Here is a 12,159-nt window from a genome sequence, read left to right on the forward strand (position 1 = left end):
AAAGGTATTTGAAAATACTGTATTGTAATAGTGTTTTACATGCAAAGCATAATGACAACAGATTTATCTGGTTAAGGATAATTAGATACAGATTATCACCCACTACTACAATTAAAGATGTTTTATTTTAATACCTTGCTGTATTAATTGATAGAAAACAATAAGTATTTTTATATTGGATCTGTCAGTGTGGTGTTCTTGACCATTAAACTTTGTTATGCTCAAAAAATTAACATCTGAAAAGAGAATAGCATATGTCAAAATATTAAAATAAGAGAATCACTATCCTTACTAGTTATAATAACATCTATCTGCATTGATATGCACAAAGATTGCCTTGAAAATAATTTATTACAGTATATTAGCAAATTCACAGTCAATTAATCTGGGAATCCCATTCAGCTTTTGTTTAAATCCAAAATTCAACAAAGCACTAAAGCATATACTTCATTCCTAATCAGCAAAGTTCTAAAGCACATCCTTAAGTGCACTGCTGCAAGGACTATATTAATGAGCAATAACTACCTTTTTTAGTTTGAACCAGCAGGTTCTACATGGGCCAACCAGAGGGCAACAAGTTACAGTGCTTCAAAATTCACACCCTTCTTTCTAATTTGTACTATAGCGTCATGTAGACAAGCCCTTAACTGGGGGAATTGGGACTTCTTCCTATAAAGGATGAGGGCTTTTTGGAAAGTGTGGAATCAGTGAGAGTTGAATGCACTCAACACCTCAAAAGATTGGCCACAATACTTAACCTACTGTACCAGGCATGTTAGCAATTTCAAATTGCTATTTCACACATTGGTTGATCCATCACTCCCTTGATCACAGTAGACCCACAATTGGCTAGTAAAGATTAGTGTGTTATAATACCCCTAACATTGTGGATGTAGATTTTCTGTTTTTGTTTTTAAAGTTTTAAAATTTTTATTCTTAAAAAAAACAGAGGAACAGTGTCATGCTGGGCAAAATTACCCCTAGTATATTGGAACTGACTTCAGTGAAGTTACATTAGCAGTGAATATACCTATCATTTTTCAGTGGTACGGTATTCACCTGTCCATTTAAATAAGAGAAGATGGCAGAGCTCATTTTCTTACCTAAACTACAAGTTGTCAGAATCCCTTATAAATATGGTACCTTTCCTGTGACTTTGAAACAACTGGGACACATGCAAAACAATAATCTCTTCAATAACCCAGTAAAGAATATATGGATTATTAACATTCAATAGGTACTATGTACATTAAAATATACAGTATATAAATAACCCACATTAAAAACAAAACAACATTCTTCTTTCTGAAAATTTGTAATGTGAGAGATTGATACCCTTATTTACATTAAGTAGCATTTAATCCACATGTTCCCATTCATTTAAATGGGAGTACTTGCAAAACAATGTATTACTCAACTAGGGTGAGGGTACTAGAACCTCATCCTAAGTTAATAAGCATTTTTACTCTCAGAAACCTTACATAACTAAATTATTGCAGTGGTAAAAGCCCTGGGCCAAAACACAGGTCAAGCATTATAACTCTTTGTTTATAAACAGCAGAATTCCTTTCGAAGACAACTTCAGCTACACTTTCTGATTTGGCTTGTGTGGAGATTGTTCAGGTGTAGTTTTTCCAGAAAGCCATCTTTGCAAAAAATGAGCTTTGACTTAGGTCTTTGAGGCTATTTATGTGAAAGGTGTGGGTAGTCATAAATTGATTTAGCACCAGGCAGTAATCCCTAGAGGATTTAGCAACCATGAAATGGGAGTTTATCCAGTCACTGTAGATGTTTTCATTCAGCACCACTTCTAAGAGCTTAGACTGAAGAGAGATTTTTCTCCTTTAGTATTAATTACCTTTGTGTAAGTATTCTTTGCCCAGGTTATGAACTGAAGTATAGTTTCAGCTCACGCAGGAAGGAGGGTGGAGGTATCTTTTCTCCAGATTAGGGCACAATGTCTGAGCTTGTTGGCTCTTGCCAGAGGACAGTTGCTAGTGACTTTAGAGAACTGTATTAAAAGGCTGACACTTTCACTCTATTAGCTTACCAAATGGAACTGCAAGGTTGGTTGTTTCTGGAGCAGGGAAGTAGTGCTTCCGTGGAACAAGATGGAGAAGCTTGTCTGCTTGACTTTAAACATTCTTAGTATAGTTATGACAAAAGAGATATCAGCTCCTGGATTTGATTGCTGATGCTTTGATTAATCCTGCCACATGTTGTCTGGTCTGTAGAGCAGGTTGAAAATACTTTTCAGTGTAAGCCATTTCATCAGCCTTTTTTTTTTTTTTTTTTTTTTTGGTGGTGGTGACTGTGTTGACTTAGACAAAAGTTTTGATGAAGACATTTCAGAACTACTCAGTATCAAAATGGAGTATTTCATTTCAACTTTCCCATTTCATTTTGACTTATCTGTTGTCTTATAAAATATTAATACTTAATATTTTAATATTAATCTAATATTTAGATATGTATTATATATTGGTTTGACATATCAAACATTTCAATATTTTGAATACCTTTTTTGTGTTTCTGTTCCACAAAAATTCAAAATTTTGATCTTTTTCCAATTTGGGATGAAAACAAATTTTGAAGTGCAGAATTTCCTATAGGATGGAAGTTCCACTTTTTTGATCAGCTCTTGTGGTCTAGTCTAACTTTGTTAGTAAAGCAGTGAGTCTTCCCTGCATGAAAGTGAATACTGTGCAAAGGAAATAACTCTGCCTCTCAAGTGGTCCTCGGACACTCCCAAAGTACCAAATATTACTTATTCAGTTTTTTCTAGAAATGGGGAAATCCAGCACTTGTTAGTCACCCTTTCTGTTTGAAATGTGTGCCTAATTTCTACTTTAAAGTTGTCTGGCTCTATCTAGTATTAAGGAAATCTTTGGGGACATGAACAAAAAGTGATGCAAATGTCTCAGATTCACAAACAAATTTGACCAAGGCTGATTTCAAGTGTGTTTCAAATTGAAGTAAAATATTTCACAATCGCTAGAAATGCAATAACAGTATCTTCAAACAAATATTCTTTTTACAATTTCTGCTGTTGTCTCATATCTTGCCTGCAAAAATAAGAAACCTTTCTTATGCTTCTAAAAATGTTCTTAAATTTTGGTTAAAATGTAGTAAAAACAGATAAGGTAAGGTGGTTTTTAATCACTTGATGTAATAATGCTGTTTTAGGAAGGTGTACAAAATTGACTATATTCTACAAAACATTGATTGACTGCCTGCTAAATACTGTAATCTGAAGAGCATGATAGGTCTGTTCAGTGCCATTGTATATTGGAGAAGGAAGACACCTTTTTAGAATAATTATGTTTCCAGGTTATGAATATTCAGGTTCCTTCCCTTTATGCAGTCTTCCAAAAGGATGAGTTAACCACACTACATTTTTAGCTAAAGTAAGCAGGTTCTGGTAATCTAGTTTATATAGAAGTCAATCAGCCAATTTTATGCCTGATATAATTTACATTACCGGGAGAGGCTTGGCTACATCACTTGGATGCAAAGAGAGCACTGTAGCTAGTCTCTTAACACAACAAAACCCTTTTTTAGGAAATCTTCTCTTTAGACTCTATTATAATTTATGGTGATAAATCAGTGGACCAGGCTCTGTACACTTAGAGATATCTACATGGGTAATACTCTGAATCATTTCTTGGTTTTTTCCCATTTTGTAATTTTTTCTCTTATTGCTTTACATCTCCCCACTTTCATATTATTTCATCCCTTGTGTTCCTATTTGCACCATTTTTTAGTTTCTCTCCTTTCTCCCCTTTCCCCACCCCTATTCCTTTTACAAACCTTCTCCATATGGTCTTCCTCCCATTGACACGTTCTCAACTTTCTCTGTCCTGATTCTGTCACCTGGTTCTCTGAATCTCTTTTTCCTCTGTCCCTCGGCCAACTCCTCCCCTAAGATTTCTTTCCTCCCTCATCTCTTCCCTCTGTAAGTTTCCTCTTGCACTCTCTGTAGATTGCTTGTACTGTCACCTGGCATTTGACCTAGCTTGAGAACAGGAGCTCCCCGTCGGGAATTTGTCCATTGGTGCTGATGTGACAGTCCTGTACCATCATCAATACATGTCAGCAGGACTTGGCAGCTATACAAAGTTGTGCACCCTAGTAGTAGCACAAGTAACTGAAATTAATTTCTTGGGTTTCCATGAAATGAGTACTTTGGCAAAAGGAGTAATAGATTTGGACTAAGGATAGAGTTTGGATGAGAGAAATGAAAGTTTGGTCACTTCCTAAAATACTTCCCAGCAGATCAGTTTCTTCCTCACCATCTTGCTTTCCTTTTCTCCTGTGTTCCCTGCCCTTTGGAGAATTTCATCTTGGAGTCTAGTTTCCCACTGGGACTAAGTGAGCATATTAGTTCAAATCAGCTTGCTTCTCTGTCTGATATAAGCGGGAATGAAGATCAACTTTGTGAATTTAGAAAAATCTAGTTATTCAGATATCAGTTTTAAAATCTAACTTGCAGCTCAGCAATCTCATAAGTATTCTAGCCAATACTGTGATGAAATTTAATTAGGTTAATCCCTTTTAATTGATTAAAAATTAGTTTTACTAATTTTAACATTAGGTTCTTTCCAGATCAATTTTTATGCTGGCCAGTATGTCTTAGATCACCCAGAACCACCTGAGTATAATAAAAAATTAATAGATCTAGTGTAGATACAAAAGTTCTAGTCATATATTGAACATATGTACACATGGAATCTTTTAAATGTTTAATAGACAAGTTTTGAGGTCCAGTAAATATACAAAGGAATAAGACAAATCAAGATTTCTTATTACATTTACTTATTTTAATAAGTTATCAATCCTTTAGCATTTTAAAACATTTATTACACTTCCAGGACCTCTGCAAAAATAAGGATACACTTGTTTTAAAGGCATTCTTAATAGTGTAATCTGTGTTATCTAAATAGTTTGATATGAAAAGGACATGTTTAGAATATCACAAGCCATTTCTTTGTTAGGACAGTTTGTTTGGGCTTTTAAAGGAAAATATGCATGTAGCATTATTTAGTTACTTGAGGTCTCACAAAAAAGAATCTAGACTTACCAGATAACTTTCAGTTCTTTGTATTAAAGAATAGAAAAAGAAATACAATCTCTGAAATGAAATCTCACTGCTGTTAACCCTGGAGGAGGGAAGACTCTGTCTACATGGGTTCAGCTCTCTATGGCGTCCACATAATGTTCTTGGGTTTATAGGTCCTGTTTTGGGTCTGTTAGAAGAAGGCAATCCTCTTATTTTCTATTTGGCACTGGCTGTCTGACCACTCAGATTTCAGCTTAGTTTTTTGCTGCTTCCATCAGTATCCAGTAGATGGCACCAGTGTGTAACACAGTTCTTTGATGCTTCTCTTAGGCCTGGTCTACACTGGCCACAGATTTCAGCGGCAATCGATGGGAAATACGCAAGCTACATGCAGTAACTTGTGTATCTCCTGTCGACTTCCTATTGTTTACTTACCATGGCATCTCCACTGTGCTGCGCTGATGGGAAATGCCCTCCTGTCGACACAGCGCTATGCTACTTGCCAGGGTGGATTTACAGAGTCGACTTCTGGGCTCAGTTGAGCGAGTCTTTACTGCCACTCAATCGAACCTGCAAAATCAATCCTGCACTGCCGGCTGCACATATAGGCTGTTTATCTGATTCACAAGACTGATAAATGTACAGCTTCTAATTTGGAATGAAAGACATTGAATGAACAAAACAGATTATCCGTGGTATATTTGATTCATCAAGCACACAAATGTGTAGTTTACAATTTGGGGTGAAAACTTGTGAACTGGAGTTCTTGGGGCAGCACGGAAGTTTGGTCAGCTTCCCTACGCATCTCTAGATCTTGATTTGTTCACAGTATTCAAAGGGCCATTTCACATAGAAAAGCAAGGTGTTTTTTGGTTTCCAAATTCCTTTTTAGCTAGGCCAGAAGATAGAGTTTATCCATGTGTAAATTTGAGAGAGTCTTGCCTAGATGATTTAGCCTTTTTTAGCTATCTTAGTTTCTATTCTCAGTGGAGTGAAACTTCTAACCTCAACTGATCTGTGACTCCTTAGACGAAGCATCTCTCACAATATGAATAATTTTGTTATTGCCTTTACTTTCAAAGTGGATTTGAGGAATAGGTGGACCCCTATCTTGGGGTTAAACAAAAGTGAATAGTTTTTCTTATTTGAGGAACTGAAGTAATTAAGTTATTAATCATTCGAGGCATACTATTTGATGCTCATGTTTGTGCATTCACCTTAGAAGAGGGTTTTATTACCTGAAGATGATTAATTTAGGAAGACATTGTCTCATCAATGCAATTATTTTCTACTACTTTGGAGTCAATCATTGGCCTTTCAAAAAATGTTGCGAGGAACTTTTATTATCCATGAGGGCATGTCTCCACGAGCATTGGAAACATCAGTAACATTATTGGAGTACAAAAGAGAGAAGGAAAATAGTGTTTTAAATATTTTCTCATGTTGTTCTACTCCATATATGGCTCTAAAATGTCTTTCAGTGTTTTCAAAAGTTTGATAAATCTCTCCAGAGGGGGAAAAATGCACTCTTTCCACAACAGCTTATTTACATAATGTCTGTAAAATACTAATTTTCAATGGAAAAAAAACACAAACCAGAATTATTTTCAAAATCAAATTTACATAATACATGCAAATGTAGTAGTTCTGCATGGTTAGACCAGCACCCTCAGCAAAAATATTTACTTTGGAATGTCAACATTAGAAATCAACAATTCCCAACACTTAAATACAGAGCTTGCGGGTTTATAATATTCATGATCAGCATTTATATTTCACTTCCCCATGTTCCTTAGTAAATTTAAGAAGTTTTTTTTTTCCTCGGGTATTTGTGAAAAGACATATGATATTCAAATAAAAAACAGCCCAATGATCTATGAGTTGCTTATTTACAAATTTAACTTACATCAGAAAAGAACAGTTTCTCTTTCATTCTAATACCTTAGATTTTACAACTGCCACCAGTGATGGGGGCGGGGAAGTGCAAGAATGAGGGGGCCCAGTACATCCTCATCTAATAAAACCAGAGGGAGAGTTCCTTCTGCACTTTTCCCATGCTTGAGGGAACTTCCCTCCTTCCATCTCTTTGCTGGCTGGTGAAATAGGAATTTATCAGCTGAGAGAGTCCAAATTTGGATCAGCAACAGGATCCAGTGCCTGGCTGTGTAGTTTACATGGTTCCAAGCCTTCTCACTAGTAGTTGGAGTAGCACCAGAACCTGATAGGGGATTACCAGCTTGGACAATTATTCTCCCATCTGTCTCCTTCCTTTGATAGGAAGATCTGTCCCTCAGCTGCTTCCCCATCCCATCTAGGTAGTGAAGACAGAAAAGAGACCCAGCTCTTTCACCACTAAGGGTATATGTCTACACTGCATTGTAAACCCAAGTCTGTGGGAGCTGTGCTTGTGGACTTGGTGTTTCCAAGCCTGTGCTTGAGCATTCACATTGCATTGTAAACATGGGTTTACAGTTTTTGGATTGGGTCTCACAACCATGTTAATAGACATTCTGAGGGCAGGTCTACACTTCTGGCAAAATTCAGCGGCCATCAACAGGAGTTATGCAAGATACACAGAGTAGATTGTGTAACTCCCATCGACTTCGTAATTTCTGTTTAGTGTGCTATCTCCACTGCGCTGCGTCGATAGGAAATGCATACTTGTCGATGCAGTGCTATGCTTTTTGGGGAGGTGGTTTTATTAGATTGATTTCTGAATCGATTGAGCATGTCTTCACTCCTGCTCAATCAAACCAGATAAATCAATTCACTGCCATCCATGTAGACATAGTCTGACTCTGGTCTGCAGCATTCACACTGCAAAATGATGGGTTGAATACAGGCGGATTTGAGTGTTACCTCACCCCCCAGCAAAGTTCCAGGACTTTGGTCCTGAGTGCTTGCTGACTCAACCAGACTGATTTGTGTGTGGACAGAAGGGGATTTGGGCTCAAACCTGAGTCGGGGCTTGGGATTCGTGTGGAGAGCAGACATACCATAAAACAAAGGGAAAATCCTGCCATCAACTTTTGTTTCCCTAGCCAGAATCCTGCAGAAAAATAATGGTCCTGACAAGCTGCCTCTGCCTTCCTAAATCTAAATAGTAGGGACTGGGGAGAATGATTTTCAGCACCAATGTTGTTCCCTTAGGCTATGTCTACGCTTAATGCTATAGCTGAATTGCTGCAGCTGCTCTGCTGTAGCGCTTCAGTGTCAATACTTACTACAGCAACAGGAGGGGCTCTGCTGTCACTGTAGTAAATCCACCTCTCTGAGAGGCAGTAGCTAGGTCAGTGGAATAATTCTTCTGATCACCTACTGCTGTTTATATGAGGGACTTGGATCAGCATAGCTGTGTTGCTCAGGATGTGGAGTTTTCTAACACAGACCAGCCTTTAGACAGCTCCAAACTCTGCGCATGCACATGCTCAATTTGATTGGACTGGCTATAGGCTGATATGTTGATTAGACCATGAAACACATTGATTTCAATAAAACTGCATTTTCAGACAGAAAACTGTTCTGCTGAAAAATTTCTCCACCAACTCTAATGTTTTTCACCTTTTCTTCAGTCTATTCCCTGCGTCATGTCCCACCACATGACATTGACATCCAAGTGCAGCCATCAGAATTAGTGAGCTTCCCCTCTAATTTGGACCTGCTTTAACCACTGGTGCTAAACCAGTAAGTTCATAGAGATTGGGGCTTTCCCATAAATTTAGCAAATTAGGGGTGCTGAGTCAAAAGATCAAATCTTTCAAATAATCTTGGTCTAATTTTAGTTTTGTGTCTGGACTGTGTACAACTTAGTTTTGATGAGGAAGTGAAACAAGACATGACTAATTTTTAGACTTCATTCTAAGTCAAAATATGAGGGAAGGGAGGAAGTGTTCAAACATCTGCATACAGAAAGGCAAAAGATTTATATGATCCCTGCAGACTAGTTTCATGAACCTTCTGCCCATCCAAAGCTGTTATTAGTAGCAACAATGAACAGTGACTACTTCATGTTATCAATAGGTAAAACTACTATGCGTGGGTATTACTATTACATGGCAAAAGCAATCATCAGACATATCATTCAGGTGTATGCCTTATTGTGCCATCTTAGAAGCCTCTGGATTTATATTTCTGGAAAATTACTAGCTCAGAGGGAATTAACAGTTTTCCCTGGTAGTATTTCTGGGATTGATATAGCATGGCAGAAATGTAAGGATGCAGTTCAAGAACTGTATAGAGTGCATGTGTGTGTTTGTCTCTGTATGGGATGGGGGAGAGGAGTTCTTACTCTTACAATTTGTTTCTAAGGCATTAGCTGTTCTTCGTGTAGTCAAAAACAGGGATTCTGTTTGATGCAGTCTTGGAGTAGCTTGCAGGTCTAAAGTGAATGAACTCTGCTTGCCTTTCACTTCCTAGGGAGAATTTATAGGGCTGGAATTAGAAAATAACTCCCCCCCCTCCTCCCCTGTAATTTGGGAATATTGGGTATGTAATTGGTTGTGTTTGAGAGACAACAGATGTGGTATCTCATAATGTCATCCTCTCAGACTTGGCAATGATTACGCCATGAATTCAGAAATGGGGGTAGGAACAGCTGAAAAAGCACCATCACTTCTTTCTTTTGTGTTTTAATTCTGTATTCTACAGTCTTTTAAATTTAATAAAATCAAACCACCAAGGCAAATAAATGACTGGTCTTACTCTGCAGTAATTTATCAGGACTTGTATGAGTGCTGTTTTTCTAATAAAGGTTTCTAGTGATTTAGTAATTTAGAATAAACCTGCAGTAGACCCAAGCTCTCATAAATCACTGATAACCTGTCTGCAGTCAGTATATCCAGTGAGTAAAAACAAGTAATCAAACACATTTTCTGTTAATGTCATAGTATTACCCTAATTTTCATTTCTCATCTTGAAAATTTTTAGCTGCTCTATGTAAAGGTAGTGTACAATAACTATACATAATGGACTACCTGCTGGTGTCCTTTCCTTTCTCAAATTAGACAGTAAATGTATGATTTTTAATTTTGAACTTTAGTACTGACCTGTGAAAAGAGCTATATACAGCTAAAACTAATATAAACAAGACTGGTAGATGTTAACTAGTATTCATGGGAGTGCTGGTTACCTGAAAAAGAGACAGGTTTTGATCCTGTAATTCTAAATCCATGTTTTGCCATCAACATGGGATGATCATTTTTTATGAATGTTTTTGGAAGGGGGAGAGAGAAGTGAGGATTTCTTTGTTTGTTTTTTATTTTTATTTTTCTCCTGCTGGAGGTGGCATAGCTGGCAAGTATCCAAAACAGAGTTGCTTGAGAGTTTATTATAATACTTGAACTACATCTGCACAGAAAGGGTCAAATTCTGCTCGGGTCTAACTTATGATTTCAGTAGAGGTGCACCAAGGATTAATCTGGCCCAGAGTGGAGAATAACATGGCTTAATCACAGTATTGGCAAGGACAGCAAGATGGACAGGAATGTTGGTTTCAGTTTTTATAAATAAGGCTCATGTTTTCAAACACAGGTGCCTAACGTTAGGCTCCTAAATCTATATTTAGGTTCTCAAATAAAAGTGATCTGATTTGGGAGTTGAGGTTGCTTTGCAAGGAGGCATGTGCTTAAATGTTTTACTACATAGGGATGCTTTCCTTACTCAAGGCCTATGATCCAAGAACTTTTTAATAAAGCTGGCAAAGGGGCAAGGGGGGAATGCATAAAGGTTACTGGTATCTCCTGTGTCTGGCATTGTACACTCTAGTCCATTACAAAGGTTCATGTGAGGTCTTAAATAAAGCTAGGGTCACACTGGTCATTAATACTGTTGTGAAATGTGTGAAAAGTTACGTGTGCATGCTGAAAGTATGTTTCTAAAGTCTGTATTAAAGCAGAGTTGGCAAACAGGTTTCTCACAGACAAAGGATGTTTGTTTACCTGTCTCTGTTGGTCTGCATGTCAATTAAGCATTGTGAATCAACACAACAGGGCCACATGAAACCAACAGGAAAAACAAGTGGTGGGGGTATTACTGTCTCTGGGAACAAACAATGGACTTTGGGGGATATAAGTAGAAGTAAGGAAGACACCCCTTTATCCTGCACCTAGAAAGTGAATGGATACCATGATTACATTCATGAAAAAGATCTCACCCAGGCATGGATGAAAACACTGCAAAGGATGTTTTGGGATGGGATAACAGGCTAGCCTTCTGTCCAAGTAAGTGTAAATTTAGTATTTAGGAATCATGTTATGATTTTGCTTCATATGCAACCCTTCTGTTTCCAGTATCCTTACTAACTGAAATCTTGATCTTTGATAACAAATTTATGATTGTTTTCATTATAAATATAACTTAGTGCTGTGGTATTGTACAAGCTTTACAAAGTTTGTTGATCCTGGGTTGAATCGTTCAAGCTACTGTGTATACTGTTCCCTTAGGGACAATATACCTGGTATTGTTATAAGTACTCAATGGAGGGGGTGGGATAAGGCTTCAAATGTGCTGTGGGACAGGGGTGACCCTACTGTTAACCAGCAGGGAAAAGTAAGGACTGGCATAGTCCAGAGAAGATTGTTTGGGTGGCTAACAGGCTGGAGGTGTCAGGGAGCTGACATTCAGTTAAGAACAAGCAAGCCTTCTTGCTGGAGGCAAAGTAGAGTAGCAAGGTGATTCACAGTCCTGGGCATCCTGAGAACCATCACAGGGCCTTAGTTTGTATACCCATGGAAACATTGTATAACTGTTGAATTATAATTATGGAAGGTTTTCATTTGAAGTTTAAGAGTTGATCAAAAATCTTCTGAGTGAACACTTTTTCTGTCAGAAAATGCCTCTTCATTAGAATTGAAACTTGATGTTAATTGAAACAATTTCATTTGGGGAAAAATGCATTCCAATAACATCAGAATGAAAACATTTTGACTTTTTGTTTTAAAACAACTTTTGTTTTGAAATGTAATATAATATAAAAAACAGCCTCAAAATTGGAACAAAATGTTTTTTGATTTGATCTAAAAAATTTTGAAAATTTTGTTGTGTGGGCTATTTAGAAATGTGAGGATTTCCTTCAAAGTGGAAATTCCAAGTTTCTACCAGCT

Source organism: Emydura macquarii, unplaced genomic scaffold (assembly GCF_026122565.2).
Source record: "Emydura macquarii macquarii isolate MOO-44397 ecotype Brisbane River unplaced genomic scaffold, CSIRO-AGI_Emac_v2 contig_75, whole genome shotgun sequence".
Classification (NCBI taxonomy): Eukaryota; Metazoa; Chordata; order Testudines; family Chelidae; genus Emydura; species Emydura macquarii.